Here is a 25315-nt window from a genome sequence, read left to right as displayed (position 1 = left end):
TAGATTTCCTGTTTCATTCAAATGTTAATATATACACAAAAAAGTAGGATTACGGGGGCCACAGGAGGCCCTGTGGTTAATTATGATAGCAAGCAATGTCCTTTTTTCCACACAGGCAGCCCTTTGAGCAACAGGAAGACGACGTGCTACTGTTGCTTAAAGAACTTGTAATAGGCTTCGTATTGCTACTTTATTGGGGAGGGTTCTAGAAAAAAACCTGTGGTTAAAAATGCACCCTGGTCTATGCCATGGGAGTTTCCTGTGGTCAGCTGGGCTAGAATGGAAACAGCCCCTGTTTCCTACTTGCTACCTTTGAGCATTGGAATGACAAATTAGTGCAGCCCCCGAGCTCACCAAAGCTGGCTTTTCATGCAAGGGCAAGAGAAAACTCATCACGAATGCTTTTCCCCACAGAAGATCATGGAATGCTTCCCATCTAACACATGGTCTAATTTACACTCATCTCTTTTTATATTTAAGGTCATAAGCAAAAGAAATTGGAACTAGTAGTGCCGAACACGTTAGTGTGAGTTTGGATTTTGTTTTGTTTCTGTTGATTTTCTGAGCACAAATGTAGTGATTAACAGTAATGTTTTAGGAACTTGCCTTGGTGAGACCTGACAGCAAGCCTACCTGTTTGGGGGCTGTTCTGAAAGAGATGACTGAATGTTTCAACAAACAAAGTTAAAATCCTCTTAAAAAGCATAAGATTTTTATCTGTGAAGACTTGGTTTGGTGTCTCAGATTGACAAATATCACCCCAAGACATTTGGTCAGGGATTTTTGCTTTCCTGTCACAAGGCCACTGATTAATATGAAATAAACTCCATCTATAACTACATCTGTTTTTCTGTCTAGCTAAGGTGGCAAGTTGCTGTATGAACAGTGTCTGCAAGGCTCAGACACACAGTACTTCATGTAACTTTCATGACTGCATTTACTTTTAATTGATCCTGCAGTACTGTGCCCCTTATGGAGTGTTTTAAATCAATGTCAACCAGAAAGGGGTACTAAACTGTACAAGATCCTTTTTTGGTTGCAGTTAAAGATAACTTATTTATGAGGACATGAATAAAACTCTAAGTGTGTGAATGTAAATATGTCCAAAACTTTCAGAGCTCTTTTCCTTTATTTCATAGATTGGAAAATGTCAGACATGGATTTTTTTTCCCTTTTCCATCATGAAAAATTCAACAGGGACTTTTGAATGTTTTTTCTCCCCTTATGTTTTTCTCCATCCCTATATTAACTGGATACGACATTGGAAGTTCTGTTATCCAATGAGAAAATCAAAGCAAGTAGAAGAGAGGCTTTTCCAAAATTGGCGGTGTTCTGGCATTCACCCAGAACTTTCATGTTCTGGAAACGAGCCCTTGACAAGCTCAGACACATGTGGTTCTCACCAGAAATGAGCAGGTCTTCTCAGCCCATGTGTGACAGCATGGACATTACTCCTGAAAGCAGTTGTTTCAGAAGAGCTACTCTTTAGTAACTTCATTTACAAATGGTTTTAATCCACTTGCACTGTATTAGTAAGAAAAACAGCGGAGGGAGTGACTGCATCACTCCACCAACCATCCCTTTATTTTGGGACAGACCTCTCAAACATTTTTCACAGCCTGAAGTACCTCCCCAATGTCACAGTAAACAAGAGGTTTGTTCTTATTACAGAAGAGAAGTGGCAAATAGTCCAAAATCCTGGCCAAACCAGCCATGGTTAATGTATTTAGGTAGTTACATAACATTAATTTCTCAGTAAAGGGAAGAGAACACTGGGAGAAATCAGTGAAGTTGCACTATTTGGTTTCTCAGAACAAGAGTCTCATACTGCCCAAGTATTGCTGACATAGAACTGATGAATGCACAGCAATGAAGTACAGAATGAGAATGTCACTTGACCTTTATATATTACACTTTTCCTTTCAGGTCCTCATCGAAATTAGGAGTGAGTCAGTATGGGAGACCGAAATCTCACCAAAATCAATACAAAAGAAATTAAAGATGGTGAATTAACTATAAAGACTATTAGTGCTCTTGAGTTATATTCAAGTTAAAAGATTACACTGAAACAGAAATTAAAGGGGTAAACAAAGACAGCTCATTATCTTACTTAATTTTCCCTTTTATGGATTAAACTTTACACTTTAAGAAGTTTGGTGGTTTCGTTCCAGTTATTATAAGTTCTATAACTCACACAGAACTAGAATTTTTATGCTGTAGAAAACTTCAGAGTTCCACACATTAAATACATGTCTTATTATTCCACTGGCATGAAACAATTTTCCTCTGAGAATGTAGCAGAGAATAAACAGCTCGGAAATAATATATTCCTCAAACCTGAGTTTAACATGAATCTTATGGAAGATGTTCAATTGCACCTGCTCAGAATCCAAGGTCAATTGTGATGTCTTTGAATCTCCATCCTGTATTTGACAGTGCAGCTCCATGCGCTTGGAGATTTTTCTACAAGTGCCCTTTGAAGGGTAAATCCCACTGAAGAGGCGACTTATGAAGTAAAGTTAATATAACCACAGTACTTGTCTGGCCGTGCAAGGGATGGTGCACAGGGGCCCTGCTGTGCTTACAGCAGCAACAGAGCCAAAAAATCCTACTGTGTCTGCAAAAATAACTAGCTTATTTTTGAGCCAGAGGTGGTTCTTTTATGTCCTGACTCAAAATACAACATATCTTTATAACAGTTTGTTGCTGTTGGTTTTGCCTTTTTTTTTTTTTTTTTTAATAACAGGAGAAGTTTTTGTAAATTATTCAGAAGAATGATACCAGGTTTGGCCCCAACCCAGCGAAGCACATGTTTAACCTTCTGCATGTCACTAGTTTCTGAAATCAATGGGACTGCTTGCAGCCTGAGAGTAAATCATGTGCTTCAGTGCTCCACCACAATAAGACCTTTACAATTGTTTTGTTCTGTACAGATAATTCTAGAAACCCTCACAGAGCCTCAATGACTTTCACACATGATGAAGAACCTCTGCTATAGGTAGGAGGAAACCTTGCTAAACACCTCTTTTTACAGCTCTATAGCCTTATGTCCCATTTCTTTGTCAACCTGTACCAGAAATTAAACCTTGTTGGAGACATAGATTAGCTAGGAGCAGAGGGAGTTGAGTTCATTTGTAAAAGGGATGCCTTTCCTGTCAAACAAAGAAAGGAAGTTAGACATATATAATAAAATAATTGTAGATATGTAAATTATAAGTGCAACAAATAAAGGGCTCCTTTACCTTCGATGGTGAAAAGAGTTTGGGCTGTTTTTTCCCAAACAGCAAAAGACTTGTATTTTGCAAGACTGTCTTCAAAGAAACTATTTGGGGTACAAAATTTCATTCATGAAAGCTGCATCAAACATTTTATTTGCTCTACAAAGCATAAGCAACACGTCAGAGATCAAGCACTGTGGAGAGCTTGGAGCAAGGTGCAGCCTGACCATTTGCATGGGGTAGGTGATTAACAGTTTGATTGGAATACTGCAAGTACCCCAAATTACTGTAAACACCTTTGGAACACCAGGACCTCTATTGCTAAGGTTGAGAGTTTTACAAAATAATTATATCTGTTTTCTTTGGGAGAAAGTAATTGAAATTTGGGTAGACTCAATCTTAAAAGCACAAAGCTGCAAGAAACTTTTGAACAAAAGAGGAATTGGCAATTTTTTTCCTAAATATTTTTTATGACTTGCCCAGCCAATATCTAACAAATGGTATCACTTTAGCAAAAAAAATTGTCTCTCCTCTTCTGAATAACAATCCCTTTTTTTTTTTCGTGCAACAAAATCCAAAGATTCAGACTGACTTGTTGCTGGCTGAAGAGCCCTCTCCTGCAAGAAATCAGTTTCTGATGAAACCTGTTATGTGCATTTAAGGTGAGAAACTACTGCCTTCACCTTGGGTAAGAAGCCACTCTCAGCTTTACCTCAGGATGCTGAAGTGCTTTATGAGCTAGTGCTTGTGGTGTCAGCCTGAAAAATGATACTTAACATCCTCTCCCCCAAAAAAAACCCAAACACACACACACTCTTAGCCTTACAGCAAATCATCCCAGAGTTTTGCAGTGAAGAAGTGGGAGCAGGCTTCTGCTGAGCATTGGCTGGGTTTGTACCTATGATCTTAATGTTTCCAGTCACAGCTTCATCCACACATCAGCTCCTGCACTGCTCTTGCCAGGCTGTGTGTGAGACTCAATGCAGGTGAAAGCCCTGACCCCTCCTTACCTACAATGCCATTATAGAGGGGGCAAAATGGCAAATCTTTAACAGTGCCGAGCTTAATTGATTTACCTCAATGTGTGGTCAGGGCTGCTGCTCCTTTAGCATGGTGTAAATACCCTGCACCCTTCCATCTGCAGCTGGGAAGCACCTTGCCCTGCTGCCGGGGTGAGGAAGAATTCAAGAACAGAATATTGCCTGGATATGCTGATGAAAATGCAGGCAGTGCTCAGGGTACTTTGCCTCACTGATGTTTGATTTGTCTGCTTCAAGTCTGCATCCTTCTGGGGCAGCAGTACTGGAGGTTTATCCACACTAACTTCTCCATCCACATTGCTTTTTTTAAAGTGGAGAGACGCCTTGAATTCATTATGAGAGGTAAAAAACTAATTCCTAGCACCCACACCTGCCTGAGTATAGTGATGTATTTCAGCCCTGCGCATCTGACATGCAGTAAAATATCAGCATCTTACAGTACCAGATACTAATTAGAAAAAGAAATGTGTTAGATGTCAGGCCTCAAGAAAGCAAACTTAACATTCTGACAGCAGCTGGAGAGTGATAGCCATAATCAAGCATTGTCCCTGCTTAGATCTGTGCCAAACAACCTCGCTTACTTCCAGCTAATTCTCCATCTGAGACGATCTTTCTTTACGATTCCAAAGAAACATGTTGTCAGTTCCCACCTGCTGGCATTGCTAGAAATAAAACTGCAGTTGATCGGATGCAATAGGTCAGCAGAAGAGTGCATTGAACTGTTGTTTGTGCTTCCAAGCTGTGTTACGGGGGATTCACTAACATTTATTAACCCTTTCTTAAATCATGGCTTTTATTATGCTTTTACAAAGCAGGAAGGTTTCAAGGATGAAAACACATCTTTTTAGGAATTTCAAAGGAAGCAAAATTTGGGCTTGCTGCCAGGCTAAAAGTTCGATATCATTTGAAAACCAAAATATATTAGAGAAGAAAGAAAATGCAGATGTCAGCCTAGTGACATAGAGTAATCTATTTGCTCAGTGCTTGTATTTTCCTACCAATTTTGTATTTTTCAAAAAGGACAATAAAAGAATTGTGCTCACTGCTAATTAATGACAAGCTGGTAAAAGCATCTATCCATTGTTCCATTTATTTCTTCATTTCCAGCAGTTAACAGCCCTGTTCTGAAATGAATCAATGTCGTTTACACAATGTTGTCACCCCTATTGTTTCTTTATCATCCTTGCATTTTCATAAATCGGAGGTGTTAATCCCTTAATGGCTTCTCTCAGAGCTCTAAAATGTATGCAAAATGGTAATCCATCCCCTAAACAATCCACATTTAGGCAGGCACCCTCTTAAATATGTTTACTATTAAAATGAATCCTTTGTTTGGATCTAACCCTATCTGTTTGTTTTCTAAACACTGAATCATAGCAGGTATGCAGAGTCTCATTTCAAGTAGGGACTATCAACTAACCCTGTCCTTTCACAAACCTGGTGATTTATCTACAGAGATGAAAGAGTTTTGGGGTTTTTTTTAGGGAGTCATATTATGTGTATATGAAATTGCCTGTCAGGTTTTGAAGGAAAAATCAAGGGTTTGGTGCAAAGATTATTAATGCAAGGAAAAGACATTTACTACCCTTAGTGGTGTTTGGTCTGGGCCCGAGTAACAGCACTATGTGCTCTCTCAGAGACTGGAAAGAAAACCATGACATTTATCCAGCATACTTTAAAAGCAGCAGACTGTCCTTGCTGATAGATTTAATATCTTTGTTATTCAGAAGTGCAATACAGTTAGTACTTAAATCTTTGCATGATTGGGGTTGTAAAGTTTGTGGGACAGGCTGCACCTTACTGTCGATGCAGATATCTGCACAGGCACCCAGACAGCTGCTTACAGCCTTTTGTAGTTTGTATCAACTTAAATGTTCTTGTTCTTAATTATATTTTATAAGCTTTATAAGCTTTTTAAAGTAAATTCTGCACAGCTTAATGGCTTAATCCCTCTGAAATATTTTTTTTTCCATTTGTTTTTAGAAAGGTCACTATCAATGCAAATACTTTATATGCACTTTCCTGAGCTTGATTCAAAGTAATTTAAATCATTGTGTTTCATTTAATTGCTATTATATTACTTTGGGTCAGCACCAAAATGAACTGCATCAAAGCAACTTTCTGGGAATTTTATGCAGTTAAAGGATAGTTTCCAGCATCAAGGTGCAAACCTCTTAAAATGAGATTTCAAACATATTCTGATCTGAGTAGGGTAGTTTGATGAGATATTATGCTGGCATAAGGACCAAGATGGAAAAGAAAAAACCCAAAACCTTAAAACCTTAAAACGGAAATATCTGACAAATAGGCAGGGAAGCATTTCAATAACTTACAGGGAAAAAAATGAGCGTTGGTGGCAACAGAAGCAGCAACCTGAATAAAAAACTAAAACCAAAATGATATTTAAAACATCGTTCGTGTATTTCTGTTTAATTCACTTTTGTTTCAAGTTGCAGAATCTGTATTGCTTAGAAGTGACACTGAAGTTCTCCAACAATGTATGATTGTGTGATCTGTGCTGCTTAAAGGATGGATCCTTGGAGTACTGACACAGAGAGAGAAGATCAAGGCTTGGCAGTGACCGTAACATGCTGCTACACAGCAGGCAAACATTGGAGTCGAGCAGCTGCACCAAGGCGGGTTGTGCTGCCTTTTTCCTTTATGCTCTTGTTTTGACTTGTGTTAATCACCCATTGTTCTAGGTGGGAGAGCTAAATTAAAGGACAGGGCGATCGAACAGAGCTCCCATTCAATTAGAGGAAGCAGGTCACTGCAAATTCTGCTGCACAACGAGGTGATAAGCAGGAATTAGAAGCATACCTGGAGAGGTGTACTATTTATAAGTAGGCAAAACAGTCTAATTTTAACGAAGGTTAAATGTAAATACTTTGTAGTCTTTCCAAATGTTCAACATCTTTTAGCACGAAACAGTGTAAATCTCTGAAGTTTTCTTTTTGCCATCAACTTACAGCACGAATTTTTAGGGCTAGAAGTGAAGCCTAATGGGAAGATGAAAAAAGATACATGAGAAATAATAATAATAAAAAAAACAAACCACCTTGATTTTTTGTGCACAGTTTTGGGATAATCTCCAGTGTGTTCATGCCAGCCGAATTAGATTGCCATTTCATAAATAAGCATGGAGAGAAGTCTGACTGTGTAGAACTTTCAGGCAACACTGGGGATGCTGGGATCCCCAATGAGGGAAATCACTGAGAATCATGGCTGTATTTTAGAATGCATTTTCTATCATAAAAAATAGCAGGTTTCAGACATTTCATAAGAATGACCAGTTTCATAAGATTTCAACCCAAATTTTCTTGGGCATGGGGGTTCTGAATAGACTTTGAATGTGAATCTAAAACTGTCACATCCACAGAGCTCCCGAGAGTTTGCCAAGCATTCTTCATTAGCTTTCCCTAAACTCTGGGGGATCTGCACTTGTCTTCTGGGAAGGTGGGCTGGGATTATTTGGTCCACAATCTACTGAGTTATGGAGCTCCTGAGCTAAATTAGTAGTTACACCTTTTGAGGAGTCTTATGGACACATCTTCTGCACTCTGGGGAGTTCTCTCAGGCTTTTTATTTGATGTATGTGGCAAGAGATCCCTCTGTGGGGTGTGGAGTGCACCTTTCCTGGTTAGAACAACACAGATTGAAGGATAAAGGGTTGGTGTCATACCTATGTAGGAGTTAATTTCTCTTGATGTGATGATATTAAAGTGCATCTCTGGGACATTCACAAGATGTAATTTGGAAACAGATATCAGCAGTTCTCCACAGAGCAATAATGCAATTGGTCCAGGGATGCAAATAAATTGGAAATACCATTCTCCAACTATTGATAGAAATGACACAATTATTTGTGCATAAACCCATTCTCTTCCTGTGGCATAAAGCAATTTTTGAGGCTTTCAGGCTCCTACACTGCCATGTCCTCTATTTGCCATACTCTGTCCTGGGACAGACCCCCATGTTTTGTGGTGCACATGAGGAGTGGACATTTTTGATCAAAAGAAGTACTGACAAACTGTATGTGAATTAATGAAATGAGAAAAAGAGACACTTCTGGAGCTGGTTTCTACAGATTTCAATGCAAATATTTTCAATTCATAGAAATGGACAATATGGCTTTATCTGTGTTCCTTTTTTAATCCATTGAGTGTAACCATCAAACATAACCAAAAAAATCAGGACTTCCTATTACCTCACTTAAATATGATGGAATTCTCTCTACAACAAAGCAAACAGCAGCATTTCTCTGACTCTATTGACTGTTCTATGTCATAGACAGGAGGCAAAATAATCAAACATACATTGTTGTTTGCCAGAAGAGTCCTCAAGTATTCTGCAACATATATTTTTCAGAGGTATCACCTGAAAAATTTATCCTTGAATGAGATTGAAATGTGAGGTCTGGCAAGGTATTTGAGTCTGGATTTTTTAAACCTAATTCTGTTGCAAATGTAACTACTCTGATTGTTTTGATTTAATCAAAACTGGCTGTTAAATCTCTAATTCTAACGTCTTTTCAATCTTTGCTCAAAGTGACACATATGTACTCCGTGACTGTGCATTGTGAAGTTAACAACTTGTTATTTGGCCTATCAGTTGTTGAATATTCAGCCCCTTGTTGGAATTGTTCAAAATGTAAAACTATTTCTGCCTTTATCACTCCTGTCTCTCAATTCATCCTTAGAGATCATAGATTTTCCAGAAAACAATTAAGAAAAATACAGAGAAGTTGTATTTTTAACTTCTAAGGCTGAAGGTTTCCAGACTCGCTTTGTAGTTTAAGGAGAAAAAGAATAAGGAGGAGGAAGAATAAAGTATATATTTCATCTTCTAGTGATAAGCCAATATTGAAATATACCTGTTTTTAAAGACTTAGTTAACAGCTTAATACAGAAATAAAATAGTCCAGGTATTATTTTAAGATAACCATAGGAGTTACCAACCCCATTTTTATATGAGTACATGATATTCTCTGAAAAATGAAAAATTAATTAAATCCCACAAATATTAGATCTCTTTTTTTTTTAGCAAATATGGAGGTTCATGGTGTCATCAGACCTCAGCATAACCAGAAGAAATAACTTTAGTTGGTGAACTCTGTTCAACCCACTGAGGAAAAAAATCCCTATTTACACAAGCCAATTAAGGCTAATATTTAAAACACTCTTCAAGAAATTAACATTAAAATTTCATAATAAGCATTAAAATTTTCAAGTAAGGCTATCAAATACAAAATCAGACCATTGTAATTAAGGCCATCCTAGCAGTTTTTCAGAAATAATTGCCAACCCTCACATATGTCACATCTAGCCATCTACATGCACACTTAGTGGCCAGAGTGAATTGAGACTGTGTCAGCTGATTATTTCTGTAATCAAACACCCCTTTGATCAAATGAAGCACTGCTCGAATATCATTCAATGGAATTAAACAGAGAGTATTTATCAAATTGTTTCTAGCTACCATCATCGTTGGGAACATTTAAAGCAAGCCTTGTTCATATTTGTTTGGGTTTTTTTTCGTTTATCATTGAGATCAGCTGTCATGCCTGGACAAGTCAGCATTTTTATGTCATTTGTGTAAGGAAAAATACTTGTGCTATTTGATTAAAAAATCCTTAACTTCCGACTAATGACTGTAGATTAATTATCTACAGAATTTAGCCACAGTTTGTTTACAATAAGTTTCATAGTCTATCAAGCAAACTAGGAAAAAATATTCTTAGCCAAAGGATGAAGAATTTTATTCAGCTGGTCTAAATCTTGCTGAAATCAGTAGAGGCTCCTACAGACTTCAGTAGGCTCTGAATGAAGCTCTAAGTGTACATTAGCTTTAAGGACACACTACTTTGGTGTTATTTTTGTGGTCTTATGCCACCTACCCAGTAGCCTTGCTTGCACCTTCTGGTCTAGTCTGGGCTGTGACTCCAATGAAAGGATCATGTCTGTACTCTTATTTAGCTTTGATTAACATCATTAACCTATCATGCACTGGAGCAACTTGCAGAGCAAATTGGTAAGCCAATTTCAGCAAGCCACATAAAGCAAAGAACAGCTTGGATTGTCAGATAAACATACCCAGAGGTGCAGTTAGGATGCTGAAATTATTAGGTGAATGATAGGAAGCCAAAAAATCAGTGAGCCACTTGAGCAGAGAGTATAAACATAAATATCCAAAAGCATGCCACAGTGCATGTGTATTTTATGTTGATGTGCTAATACATTATCTGCTAAGGGTTTATTTAAACCATTTTTGTATTCCCTGCAATTCATTTATCTGCATAAAGAAGAGCCACTAACAGGACAGTGCCTTATGAACAAGCAACCCTGTATGTTTTCCACTGCTGTTTATAATTCTTCATGCTCATATCTACAATTCATGAGCAAATTGGCTCGTGAATGTTTCCATAAAGGTTGAACAAAGTATGGTGCTGTTAACACTCGCACTGTCATGCACGGAATCAAAATGTGCCCACTCTCATTCTATTCATCACAGCTCAAAGACATTTTGGCAATGATATTATCCAAATATTATTAAAACTTTGAACCCTGTCCCCATAAATTATAGCAAAATGGCTTCAGAGCCATTAGGCAAGGAGGATGTATGGGCTCCAGTTGCTTTGGAGTAATTATGTGCTTAAAAGGAAGCGTGGCTAAGCATTCTACCAGTAAAACGAGAAAAGCTATGATCATTTGTTACTGCTTCAGTGCTGTACACAGTATTACTCACACAGGTCAAGCCAACCTTACAGCAGGACAATTATCTGCCTAGAGAGACCAAACATCTGTTATTAAGTACGCAGAGGCACCACTGCAGCATGCTAGAAATCTTGTCCACTTCATTGCTTTGGCTTACGGTAATGTACTTCAAACACTTGGCTAACTCTGTACAACATCCCCCCTTTCTTATTGTTACTGCAACAGTTCAGCTTTGAAATATGCAGTACCTTCACTCCCCCATTACTTCCTTTAATATGTGCACAGCTGTTAAAGATGATGGTGTAACTTTAGATGAGTCGTTCTTTCTCTTCTCTTTTTTTTCTCTCTCTCTCCCCCCCTCTCTCATTCTCTTCTTTCTTCAAAATGTGCTCTGAACATTCTTGTACATTTGTAAGTTACCCACTGAGAGTCACTGTGGAGAACAGGAGTGGTGCAAAAGTGCAGGGACACACAGTTTTTACATTATAAAAAAAAAGCTGCTTGATTTCAAACATTCCCTAAGTTGGCTGAAGAGGCAAACGATGCCTTTTCACACAATGGTTATGAAATAATGTGTTTAAAACAAACAACAGCACAAGGAGCAGACCCCACTTGCCTGCGCTCGCTAGAAAATGGGTAGAACGATCCTGTCTTGCCAGGCTGATTATTCACCTGAAGTGAGGAGATTCTGAGCTGTACACAATTTACTCAACTTTTTAAAGGCTCTGATGTTAATATACAACTATTTCCCCCCTCTGATAGAAATTGCAGATGTAAATGACACATTTGCTTTCACAGGGCATAGCAAGAACTGTAAAAGAGAGTAATGAATGGGTGGCAGACATGTCAGGGTTAGAAATTAGATCTATCTTACCTGTCTTGGGTTTTTCTAAGCAGCCTATCACAGTGTAATAATCAAAACTTTGAAGGAGATATTAGATGGGAGAACTACAGAAATCAAAGATCCTAGAAATATTTTTTTCAGGCTTTGAGGAGAACTGTACTACTTCTGCATTTGCTCTATGCACACTGTACTATAGAAAGAGGAGCTGATACAACTGACAGATTTATGCCATCCTGAGATTCTATCAGCACAGACTTCTCCTTAAAGAAACCCAGATTTCCGTATGTTAAAAGCAAATGAGAGTAACTCTGGGGGGAAAACACAGGTCCACACTGCTGCATACATAGGTAAAAAGTAAAAAAAAAAAAAAAAAAAAAAGGAAAAGAAAAAGAAAAGATTAGCATGATCAGAAGAGCTTAAAACAACCCTATGTCAAACAAGACATTTTTGTGTAATCACCAGATTATTTTGCCCCTTAGAGAAAAAAGTCGCTGGAGGAAAAGGCATACCTCATCACTATGACGCGTGGCTCACTTCAGCCATTCCCATCTACATTATTGTCCCTTTTCATTATCTGTCCCTGGGAATAAAAGGCCGGTTAGGCAGAGAGTTGGATATTGGATCAGCAAGGAAGAGTGTACCGTCTGTCAGAACTTTATATTCAGTCATGCCTAGCCTCAAAGGAATTACAGAATCAATTCAAAAAATACCTATAAAAATATTTTAATTCGCTTTTTTATCATATTTAGTACTTTGAAACTCAAATATACAAAGTAAGTTTTAAAAGAAATTCTTTAAGATTTAGACACATTTCCTGTGAATATTTATCTGATTTGACTTTGAATCACTTGGTTACATACTTCTGAGTTCCTAAAGACAATAAATAAACATGATAGGGCAGAAAAATGACATTTTAAAATTTGGAACTCCACAGAAATCAATGGGAGCTTTGTTTAAAAACCACAGCAGCCTCTGGTTATGATATAAATAGTTTTGTGTCTCAAATAGCTACAGTTTATAATAAGTACTCATGGTAATCCAGGTGTTTATTTTCAAAATGGGGCCATGAAATTACTGATAAGACTCATCCAAAAAAGGAGTTTATACATGTCCCATACAGATTTACTTCTCACAAAATGGCCATTTACATGGTGCAGATGCATAAAATAAAGATGCATCATACTTGGCTTTACAGAATTAATCAAACAAAGCTCATGAACTCAGTTTATTCTAATTAATTTAAGCACCTTTGGCAACCAAGAAGGACAATTAAAACCCAACTGTAAAATAACATTTTTTGTCAATATGTTCACAAATAGGGGTGCATAACTTCTGTGTCAGTGTAAGAGAAGTGACAAAAGCTGAATTAGAATCACAGAATAGTTTAGTTTGGATAAGACCTCTAAGATTATCAAGTCCAACCATTACCCCAGCACTGCCAAGTCCACCACTAAACCATGTCCCTAAATGCCACATCCACATGTGTTTTAAATACCTCCAGGGATGGTGACTTCACTTTCCTGGGCAAACAGTTCCGATGTTTGCAAGCTTTTCAGTGAATTTGAGGTCTCGGACTGGAAAACGAAACAGGAGAGAAGAAACTAGGGTTATTCTACAAACTCCTACATTTTTTGGAAGACATCCCTTCTGAAGAATGAGACAATCAATTGTTTGGAGTCTGTTTCTTGATCAGTGAAATCACACTGATTGCACTTACACTGCAGGTTACTTTGAATTCTGTGGGCTGCTCTGTGGGCACCAGTATTCACCTGGTGATGCCCCACCTGCCATCTGCAAGTGTACCACTTGTAAGAAACTAATCAGCATGAGAAAAGGCTTCAAAAGAAGTTCCTTGAGATCACTAGATAAAAGAAATTCTGTAAATGCAAAGGTGGATAGGGAAAAAAAAAATACATGCAAAGAAAATTTCATAAATATTCAACCCTGAGTGACGGGTGCTGCTCACAGTGCATATTAATTAATGCAGTCTTGCAACTCCCTGCACTCTTTCTATGTAACCATTGCCAATTATCACAGCACTTCATAAAGCAGACAGCATATTAGCCCCTTGCACAGCTCTCCATGTAGCCTGGTGCTTAACTGAGAAAGCCTACCCATTCAAACTTTATTCAAACTTTACTATAATTTTTCTTTATTCTCTTGTGAAAGGAGATTTACACACACCCAGTCACTTCACATGTTTTGTACTGTGACCAAAGGTTTTTCCAAGAAATATTGCATTCTATGTAAAGTAAAAAAAATAGAACCTGGAGTATGAGAGAAATCCCTGATAGCATTTCAGGGTAGAGCTCAGAGTTTATACATCAATAGCTCATCAAAGAACCTCCTTCTCCTGACTGCCTTGCCCAATGCCAGCCTCAACTCTCTTTCCATGCTCCCAAACTCCTCTAACAGGCTAGTGGAACTTACTTTACTCCATCCCTTAACATTTTTAAAATTCCATTTCCACATTTCATTTAAATACTGATTGCCCAAGAGATATAGAGCTACTGAAATATAGGTTTCAAGCAAAGTTTTCTTTATCTGAACAAGTCTCCAGGAAAAGAGGAGAAACCCAATAAAAAAAAAAAAAGAAAAAAACAGGTTAAAAATGAGAAGCGTGGGAATAAGCTTGTCAAAGAGGGTTTTTGATCTGTCTCACAAAATATTTGACTATGTGAGGAGACAAGTACAAGTAGATGAAATTTTCCGTATAAGAAAACTCCTCCACAGTCTAGTTTCAAAACAAAGAAGTACACACATTAATGTCAGCCGTTCTGTGCCAACTGATTAATTTTTGTAATCTTGTTTTAGGTTTCCTCTTCAATTGTCAGTTGTAGTTTCTTAAGAAATCTGCACGCAGCTGCATTTTTAAGCACTCTCTCTACTCAAATGAACTAATCTCTTATATTGTACTTGTCAAAAAAAACCCTTGAAATATTCTTTTCCCCTCGGAAGGAATAATTTATGGCAAAGCACATTTTCTCAAGACCTTTCCTTATCAGGAGGACATATGTGAAACTGTGGGCATAATTTTGGACTGTCTTTTGCCTTCTTGATAACAAACAGTTTAGTCTGTATTACTGAAGCACTTCTTTATGCAGGTGGATGATAAAGCCATCCTTCAACCTGAAGAAAAATATTTCCTCATGCAGCTATGATTGCACTTCCAACCTGCTGAGAAGAACAGATATTTTTGCAACCTTATTTTGAAGCTTTCCTATGTTGATACTACAAAGTCACTGCTTCCTGAGAGCAGCTGCCTGGTACTGTCCTAAGGCACAGCCACTTTCATACTTTGTTTGTAAGCAAAGGGCCTCCTGTGACATAAAAAATATTCCAGGTATCAAGTCAATTTCAAAGTCTCCATGAGAAATTTGAGTATTTTTTTTCCTGTGGCAGCTGCTTTCTCTCACTGCTGGATGGTGGTGGAGTTGGAAAATAACCTAAACAGTTAACATGCAATGAAAATTCAGTAGCCTACAGGGAAAAATCTTTCAGTCCATTTTTGGGAAGACAAACATCCAACCAAAACATTAACAGTTTCAGTCAGCAATAATCACCCTGGTTAGCAATCTAAGCAGGGATTGTACAGACATGGTGATGAAGCTAAAATCGAATATTAGTATGGTCTTTCTAAGTTTAGTTGGTAGATTGAATCAAGAAAATGCCCTGTCTAGACAGTCTCAGATTTGTAAATAAAGACCCCATTCCTTAACTGTTTATCCAGTCCTTTTATGTGCTCACCTGAAGACACAGACACACACGCATCCAGGTTCACTCCAAGGCTTAAGAAAAGCAATATATGGCTTTTACAAAGTATATTAGACACTTGGATTCAAAATTATAGAGACTTTTTCTGGGCCTTTCAGCAATTCTTGTAGTGTTTATATAAGAGTGCTTCTGACGCTAAATTATTTGCAAATGTTCCTCATTTGGGGGGGAATTTGGAGCCAAATTATAATAAGCAAGAGCAGATTGACCCAGATTAAAAGATACAATTAGTCTGTCTGATTAGTAAACCTAAAAAGTATTACTTACACTAAGTTATTGTTTTTATGACAAAAGAAGACATCCTGGCAGAACAATAAAGTCAGTGCCATGAAGAAGAACCTTGCAATTTACTCCAAACAGTTTAAAAAATTCAGTTTAGAGATATAGCAATTCAGTAGAGCTGAAATATTATCATGCCAAAGGTAAGTCTAATGATACAAGTAAATACATTGTAACTGTATATGCCTGATTCTTTTTCATATCAAAGCCATTTTTGTTCTGGCATGGGTGAAATTTTAATCATATGTAAAATCCCACTGAATAGGCTAGGCTTTCACAAAAAATGTTGTTTTGGTTTTTTTTTTCCAGTAAGCACTCAGGCCCAAACCAGCTTCATTTTACAGCTCCAGTGGGACCTGTCTAGGTATAAATTGAAATGAAAATTAGGTCTTCATGTGTGTAAATATACACACATGTATTTTTTTTATTTACACAGATGTAGAATTACAAAATTATTCCTTAAGGGACGTAACCTTAAAATATTACATATTGGCTAAATTTAATGGCAAACAATGCATCAGTCACTACTTGTGGAGTGGGGGAAGGAAGAATTGAATCCATTTGCTATCCTATAAACCACTATGATTAATTAAATAAATACAGTAAGAGTATTATGCTCTGTAAGATATTATTGTGATCTGTACCACTTCCATTCAAGTGCCTCAAAGCGAAGCATTTCTCCTGAGCCTGAAACGTGTGGTTTTTGTGTGAACCTGTCACATGGCTCAGCTGTGGTTGCACACGACAGTCAGTAAAGTGAATTGTGGTCACAAAGCACGGGCATCAATGCTGGGCAACAAGGCATCCTCAGCAAGAATTCTTCCCAACCTGGAAAAGCTGAAAACAACCTGAAAAGGTTCTACTCTAATGGGTTACATTTCATCAACCCACTCAAAGATGGCATTTCCACCATTTGGTGCTCCCAAGTCTGCTGAGCCACTTGCACACCAGTGTTACTGGTTTTACACACTGGTTTCCAAAATTGCTTGTAAAATACAGGTCATAATAAGGAGCCATGTCCCGTTTTCCCTCACAGCAGATCTCTTGAGTCCACCAAGAAAAAGGTGGTGGGTTTGTTGTTTTTCTTTCCAGAGTATACTGCAGGAACTTTGAAGAGAGACCATCGTCTGATTTTGAAAGACTCAGAATAGCAGGATCTCCTGGACAGCTCTCTCAAGTGGGAAATAACAAATTTTGTTCCAATCTCTCTCCCATATAGAAAATATTCTGATTTTACCTCATTCTGGGAGGCAGTTTCCCATCTGCTGCTGAGTGCTATGATGCTATAATTGTGACCATACCCTAAGCAGTTTCAGGATGACAGTGAAATGTGCATTTTTAAGACTAAAGGGAGAAGGAAAAGCCTGATGTCGAGACAGGAAGCTGATGAGTCTTGTAATAGCTGACTCTGCTATGCACTGTCTTCGTGGGAACAGGAGATGAGCAAAAAAGTGACTTGCAAGAGATAGGAAGAAGCCATGGGAAAAACCTGCTGGATATTTTGAGTCAAAGTTAAGATTTACGCAAAAAACCTGACATTTTTTCCAGTCTAGGATTATTTGTAAATAACATGTATGTTTGTATATGTACATATTATTGCATATCTTCATGTGCATAGGCAACTATGCGAGGAATCAATCCTGCCTCATCATCAACACTTCATGTGGGTTTTTTGTTATAGAGTACATTTAGATTTATTAAGTTCATGCCCAGATTTTACAGCAAATGACGTCAGGGCATTACAATGAATTGATGAGTCAAAATCATGACTGCAAAGGTAACTTCAGTGATTTTAAAATAAGTAATAATACACTGAAATGAAGACTAGGAGCAGAAAAAGTTCTCACTGAGCATACAGAATGGCCTTGGGGGAAATTAGGCATCCTGCTGTCCCCAAGGGACAAGGGTAAAATCTTCAGCATTCTGAATGTGAGGCATTCTTACTCAGAAAACAGAGTAGATGAACCCTCTCCCAAGCTGGCATCTTAAGGGAGAATGCTTGGCTGTATTCATGTGATTCAACGGGAAAAGGAGCAAGCAGTCAGGATGGAAGGAGAGTGTAAGTCATCAGTGAGGGAAAAGTGAGGTCTTTTCAGATGGACAACAGCTGCTTCAAACTGCATCCATGTCTACTTTCTCCCAGATACAGCTGCTCCTCAAAATGTTTTAATAACCATGTATTAAAATACTAGATGATAGATAAAATATATACATATAAGCTCTTCAAACAACTGAAGTTCTCCTACAAGGGTTAGGGTATAGACGTGGTAGAGGTAAGGAGGTAAGGTTACCCATGAGGAGCAAACTCTGCTTCCTTCCATAGACCCCTATCTACACACAGACACCTCTCCCCCCAAATTCCAGGCTGACCATTCATAGCTGTTTTTGTATTAATAAAGCTTATGATGTGAGAGTGCTCCCGTAGAATTACAAAGCAAGCAGGACAGAAAGCTGCAGGGAACAACTATCACAGCACACAGGTATTTCTGCCTCAGTCTAATTTCTTGGCAGTATCGACATTGTATTTGAACCCTGTGTTCATCCCTGCTGCACCTTCAGAGCAGCTACAAAAGCCATCTGAAAACCTGGGTAGTGGTCTCATGGTTGGCCAAGGATGATTTCTGTTCTACACTAAACCCACAGTCACAGAAGTAGCTGAAATATAAAATACCTTTATGGCACAAGTTTTAGATGTTTGTCCTTTACTTTCTGCATTTCCCTTCACCTAAGCAACCTCAGCTGAACATCCAGTTAGACACTTATTCAAACGTCTCAATGAGATGTTTTAATTTTCTGCAAGCTATTAATTACTGTAAATTATCCACAAGGCAGAAACAACACCCTCAGACCAGAACTGGACTTATATGATAAGTCCCAAAATCTAGCTCTCTTGTTCAGAAAGTCCAGTGAGCCCAGGCAGTCATGATTCATCTTTCCAGACTGCATCCAGCAATGAATAGTGATCCCACAGCCTTCTGAAAAATAAGTATTACTTAAAATGGTATTGACATGTGTGCCATTTCTTCCAGTGTGAGCTGAGCTGATGATCCTGATTCTTCCCAGACAGCAGCTCTGCCTCAGTCAAATTCTCCTGAGCCATAAAATCCCATCTCTAAACAGATCCTCCTTTGAAATCTACCATCTACTTATTTTCTTTTTTTTCCTGTGTTTGTGGGACTTTTCTTGCCCTGATTCAAACAGCTGAAGAGGAACCTTCAGAGTTGATAGAACTTTCCTAAATGATTCTTAATGGTGTGTCAAGAAGTTTCAACTTGGACCATTCCTTCTCCTTCTACTTCCCCCTTTCAAATCCTCCATTAAGTGAAAACAGTGTATTTTTACAATAAACATACCACTGAACACATCCATATATAGACTGATTTGATTATTATTGCAGAGCAGCTCTGATTTTTCCAAAGCAACTTATCTTAGTCATCACTATACAACACAGAAAAAGTCGTAAAATGAGAAAGTAAAAAAGAAACTCAAAACCTTCTCTTTAACATTCCTCAAAGTCTTCTTTATGTATTTCACTTTGTCCTAAGTGTTTCTCTGATGCTTTAGTAACTTGCTATCCTCTGCCTACCACTGAAAGTGAGCCAAACAGGGCACGTGCTTAGCAGGGCACAATTTTTATGCAATAAAGGAAGTGAAGTATCTCCTATGAACTTAAACTGCAGGCTTTGAGAGATAGGAGAAAAGTCTGGGAAAGTGGAATGAGAATATGCTTAAAACAGAGAGTGAATATCCATACTGCAAAATTACTATAGAATATATAATTACAAGTTCTTGGCTGCTCAGTGTTTTGTCTCATCCCCCTTAAAAGCTGCATTGTGACACAGGAGCCAGCATCAACTCCAATTGTGTCACCAGTAACAATGACAGTTATTATTACTTTTTATTATATGCAAATTCTCCATTTGTTCCTGCAGCTAATATGGCCTTTAATCTGGTACCAGTACAGCATAGGTGAATTCTGTTTTGACTGGCAACAACATATTTCCTGCTGGGAAAATATGACTAGTCATGGAAAAGGCTTAATCTTGAAATTCAGCTATTTTTTGTTTCTTGGTGGCCTCTAATTGCAAGCTTGAGGCAGTGCACAATAATTATCAGTCTGCAAGCATGAAAAGGAGTAAATGCTAGTCAGGCTATATGGTTGCTTTGTGCACACAACAAGTAAAGAACCCTGCCATGTCAGTGATGGGCTGGTAGCTTTCTTCTTTAGTGTAATGGCAGTGATTTGGCTGGTAACTGGATGAAAAATTGCAGCAGGTTTCCTTGTTATGATTCTTTCATGCATCTCTGTCAATGACAGTTTACATTCTGGGATTGAGATCATTTGTTTCCTGTTTGCTCACAGCTTCAGGCTTTTCTTGTTTGCCACCATGGATTTACAGCCCTTCCCCCCCAGCAAACCACATCTAAGGGGTTGAGGGATTACAAGGCTTAATACTTTGCAGCTCAGCACATGTAGCAGAAAGTTGGAACTACTGTAAAAGGAATGATGACTAGATATTCCTGTGAAATAGATACATACACGTGTGCAGATATGTATGCCTACGTAGAAAGAAGCCCACAGGGCAGCCCACAGAGCAGTGAGATGCTAGAGTAAAAGGTTTATTAGCAGACTGTCTTCTCATCTTCTCTGAAACTAACAGAAACCTCAGAAAGAAAAAAAAATTATAAATACAAATAACCTTTTTAATAGGTTTCTTCCCCTAAATCTACTTGGAAAATGATACCAAACTGAAATGCACACTTCAAAAGATTTCCAACAGTCAGACCTTTCTGTAGTTTGATGAAAAAGATGTAATTAAACAAAAATGGGGGCATAAGCACAAGGATGAACAACCTGACACAGTACTAATCATACCTGCCTAGTAGGAGAGGTGCTTATACCCCATGTGCCAGATCTGAAATATTTTACTCCCATGCTTCCCCACCATCAATACGTGTACCCTCCCAACACCCATCTGAAGTAGGGACCTGCTACTACCTACATGAACCAATGTGTAAATATAAGTACAGGCAGGAATGCTAAGGATTGCATTTAACTCCTGCTAAAATTAATTGGAGCTGATTTCAGCCTTGAAAAATGCAACCCTAAGATCTCCGAATAAAACATGAGGGTAAAGCAGTGAGGCTAGAACAAAATGGTGAGTGTGTAATTAAATGGAGACCTGAATAGAAGTTGCCCAATCTAGCATCTTTCTTACTCAGCTAATCTTTTTCTTTATCTATGAAAGGAAGTATTGTTTGTCTTTATCGCTCTTGTCAGAGTCAGCAAAACTGGGTGAGATGCAGAGTTTATTTGGTAAATGCCACCTGTTTTTTGTTTTTCTATTCTCTGGCTGCTCAGAAGCAGTTCAGCTTTTCCTTGAAAGAGTATTTGTATTCAGAGAATTATTTGTCGTTGCCAGCTTATTCTCAAGCAGCTCATTACAAGTGTTCACTCTTTAACTACTTGGTTAATTTTGATTAGATAAATGGCTATAGGGTATGTTTCTGTCCCTGACTAAATCTCTAAGTGTTCAGTTTCTTGATTAAGTACTCATGTTTACAAATTTACAACTCTCTAAGACTGTTCTTAAATATTTATTTAATAAACACTCTTTCTAACATTACTGCCATAAGAAAACAAGCTTTGTCACAGCAGTTCAAGCAATAGTCTCTGGTGACTAAAGTTTTAGAAGGGGCATTACTTGTTTGAGAGAGTACAACTGATGTCATCCTATTTGAAAATGCAAACATGATGTATTATAAAGGTCGGTTGTAAAAAACTAGTCTTAGAGTCACAGTGTGTTATATGAATGCCTCTGAACTCACTAGAATATTTTAAAATAAAATGGCATAGTCAGATTTTAGAAATGTTTCTGGATATACATCACAGAATCAAATCCATTGACCTGTCCTTGCTCCTTTGCATGGTTCCAGAGCCGCAAAACAGTTGTGAAACTGTGATCATCAGTGAGTTTATTACTGCTTATCTCATCAGAATGGTGCAAAGAAGCTTTTTAGAAGTGGTCTTAGGCACCTAAAATGAGACAAAACACTGTGATATTAACCCTTGTTCCCATCAGATTCACTCACATTTACTGTAGGTTGTATATAAGAATTCTAAGAATGAAGATGTGACCTTTGGGGGAAACACTATTAAAAGATCTCAGGATCAAGTCCTGAATTAGGTTGGACTTTAAATATCAGTTCTTTGTGTTGGATGAAATTGAGCAGAAGAGTTAAAAGGAGGCACAGGCCAAGCCAGAGCCTAGCAGAGGTGGGCCAGCAGAGGCAGCCAGGGAACACAAGTGGCAAGAAAAGAAACGAAACTCCTTTGCAGCAACTGTGTTAAAGCCACTGTTTGAAATGCCCACTCTGAGCAGATTCTCCTGAAAAGAAAGGCAGGAAAAGGATAACCCACTTTGCCAAGCCACACTGAGTCAAGCCACAGTCTCCATGCAAAACTGACACTAAGTATTTTACTCTTTACAAATAGTCTTTATAATTGGGATTTTTAAATAATCCTTCTTAAAAGGGATTGCAGCTGTAATCAATTTGTGGAGGGCTGTTTTAATAAGAAGCTGCTCGAATAGGATTAACTATGAGACCCTAGACCTCTTTCCTCCAGTCCTTAAACTCCTATTTGAAACATTTAGATACCCCATAAATTATTTATTGGTCTTACAAGGTGTCATCAAGCTAAGAAAATGATGCTTGACAAGTTGAAAACCGTAACCATTTCCACCAATTTGTTAACAGCCTCTCCCACATGGCATGTAATGTCTCACTTCTGCCTTGTCTTACAGGAACAGTAGTTACATTCACCCATTGCACCAAAAACACATGTGGAGAGCTGTCAGACCTTGTGCATTCTGTTTATTTCAGGAAATGTTCCAGAAAATAATTTATAGATAGCTTGAAAATAGAATGTCAAAGTGGATTTCCTTTCCCTTGCAAGGTTCCTGAACAACAAGGGAACAGAAAAAACAGAGTTTTTCACTCCCTCTGTGATTTCTGAGCTGCACAGATCAGCACATGTATAGGCACAATATAGAAAGGAATACAGGGAAAATCTGTGAGGGCTTTGGACAAGAAAACAGGAATCACCCCTTCACATCCCTCAGCAGCTCTATCTGTCAGCTAAGGTTGGAAAAAAGGCTACTGGAATTTTTTTTTTTTTTGCAGGGCTTCTCCAGCAACATTGGTTAGTAATGACTGGTAAAAAGATGGATGGGAATGGGGACATATATTTTCTCTAAGGGATCTAGCTTAAGGATCACTTCAAGCATGAGGCAATCTGCATTTAGCAAATATCATCTTAAATCAGTCTTTTTACTTCTGATTGTCTGAGAAGGACAGAAACTCACTGCACCTGAAAATAGGTTTCTGCTCATCACTGCTTCTTATGGGAATGTAATACAAGGTTTCATGCTTGCTTTCCTCTGTAGGGTCTTAACACACTGACTCCCATGCTGGCAGTGTTCAGTCATTAGTTACAGCAGTTTTGTGGGGATCTTAGGCCATAAGCACTTTGTTTAAACAGTTTGTTAGTTTGCTTTGCTTGCTTTTATTTATTTAGGTATTTACTTTTTACAACCAGCATTAGATTATAGATTTGATCCATGGTGCAACCAATCTTTGTACCATTAAGCCATCTGTGCCAGTGTATCACATAAAGCAATTAAAAAACTGGTTAAACAAAGACTTCAAAGTGAGAAGCTCTAATTTATTACATGCTGTTTATTTACTGTATTATTCTACTAATACCTGATCAGTCAGCCTTCAACAGCAATAATAAAACTGTCCATGGGACCAAGGCTCATGGGGGAGTGACCTGCAGTTTTGCAAGTGTACAGTTTCCACAGACAAAATATCTGAAACTAAATCCACTTAAAAGCACAGAATTGGGGAAACTACAGATGCACACAAGTAAGGTTTTGTCTGATCTACTTCCTGATATAATTTCAAGTTCACTGAACTTCTTTGATGTTTGGTCATTTTAAGAGACAGTGACTGCTGAAAGCTTCTCTTCCGTTCAGTTGTGGTGGATGGGACACAAAGGACAGCAACAACTACCACTGTTATTTATGGGCTATCGTGTACATCTGACTTTATCAGACATTTAAACACTGGGACTGGGTGTGGTCATTTAATAGAAAATCCCTCTATGTCTTAAAAAGGGATAAAACAGAATATGAAGTAAGAAAATTAGGAAAAAGAAATCTATTCTTACTTTCAAAAATATTTAAGCTGTTTGTTTCTGACTCCTTATAGACACCATGAGATTATGGTTTGATCCTTTGCACAACCCATCTGTTTAGTATGAAACAGTGCTAGTGCATCACGTAAAGCAATTAGACAAACTTGCTAAACAAAGACTTCAAAATGTGAAGTGTCTAGCAGTCCTGGCTAAAATATTTAAATACAATACAGTGCCTTTTCCACAAACTGCTCTATGAAATAGATAACTCCCAGCAGACTGGAAACATTAGCAGAGACGTCACTGAAAACACAAGCTTAGATTTAATGCAAGAAAGTTGCTGCTCTCTGCCATCTGATTTTTAGATGCTTGTATATGATTTTTAAGTCACTTCAGCACTTTAAAAACAAGTACTTCTGCTTCACATTTACAAACTTGGCCATGATGACCTCAGATATTGGGTGAAAGCAAATAGTGCTTTCCCAATTTCCTTTGAAAATCTTGATTTTGACTGTATAAGCATACAGTCAGCCATAAAGTTACTGTAAATCACAAAAGGAGAGCACAACTTTTAGAAGCTGCAGTTTACAGGTGAGAAACATTTTATAAGAGACATCTGAATATGCAGAAATATTTGAATATGAGTTTTATTTTGTTCAAGGTAATTTGTAGAGCTTTTATGATAGTACATCTCTGCTTATTCAAGAACAGAGACGTGTTTTTAGGCAGACACACAGAAACAAATGAGTTTAAAAGACACAAAGAAATATAATTTAGCAGGGGGAAAATGGAGAAATTCTTGAGCTGCTAATAGAAAAGAAGCACATAGGCCTAGAAACCCCTTTTTGTTTATAATTTCATAAACGGAGTCAGTAGCCTGAGACAAGCCTGTCACATCTTTGGCACTGAGCAAGGGTCAGTGATGGATAACTGACCTCCTTTCTCACTTTTATCAACAAATGTCAAAAAAGGCAAACAACAGCAATGACATTCTGCCCAAACAGCCAAGAGTGTTTCATTTTCTTTGCACTTCTGTTTCCTCTGTGCCTTTAATCAGGGCTGGGGGATGTAATTGCTCTGTCTGGGCACAGCTTAAGGCATGCTGTGCAACTAACAATTAGTTTAGAGACTGAGATCTATAAATTTTGAGAAAAGAGTAAGAGGATTTGGTGTGCTTGAGCTATCCTTTCTAATGAAGAAAAATATCACACCGGAAGGGACCCAGAGTGTTATCAAAGCAACTTAAT

The 25315-nt window shown here is 38.0% G+C and overlaps 1 long non-coding RNA gene across 1 annotated transcript in view; it reads right to left on the bottom strand.

Annotated features, from left to right (window-relative positions):
• The window catches only part of LOC121664298, a 274117-nt gene that overhangs the window by 51467 nt on the left and 197335 nt on the right, over positions 1 to 25315 (bottom strand). Inside the window, exons 5-6 of the long non-coding RNA XR_006015946.1 lie at positions 13311 to 13389; positions 12325 to 12395 (exon numbers count right to left, since the gene is read on the bottom strand). This is a non-coding gene — a long non-coding RNA (uncharacterized LOC121664298). The remainder of the gene's footprint in view (positions 1 to 12324; positions 12396 to 13310; positions 13390 to 25315) is intronic.

This window comes from Corvus kubaryi, unplaced genomic scaffold (genome assembly GCF_017639235.1).
Source record: "Corvus kubaryi isolate FWS band 111438036 unplaced genomic scaffold, C.kubaryi_AGA036_p1.0 37300, whole genome shotgun sequence".
In the NCBI taxonomy this organism is placed as follows: domain Eukaryota; kingdom Metazoa; phylum Chordata; class Aves; order Passeriformes; family Corvidae; genus Corvus; species Corvus kubaryi.
The sequence above is the reverse complement of the archived record's forward strand: the minus strand, read 5'-3'. Positions and strand labels throughout refer to the sequence as shown.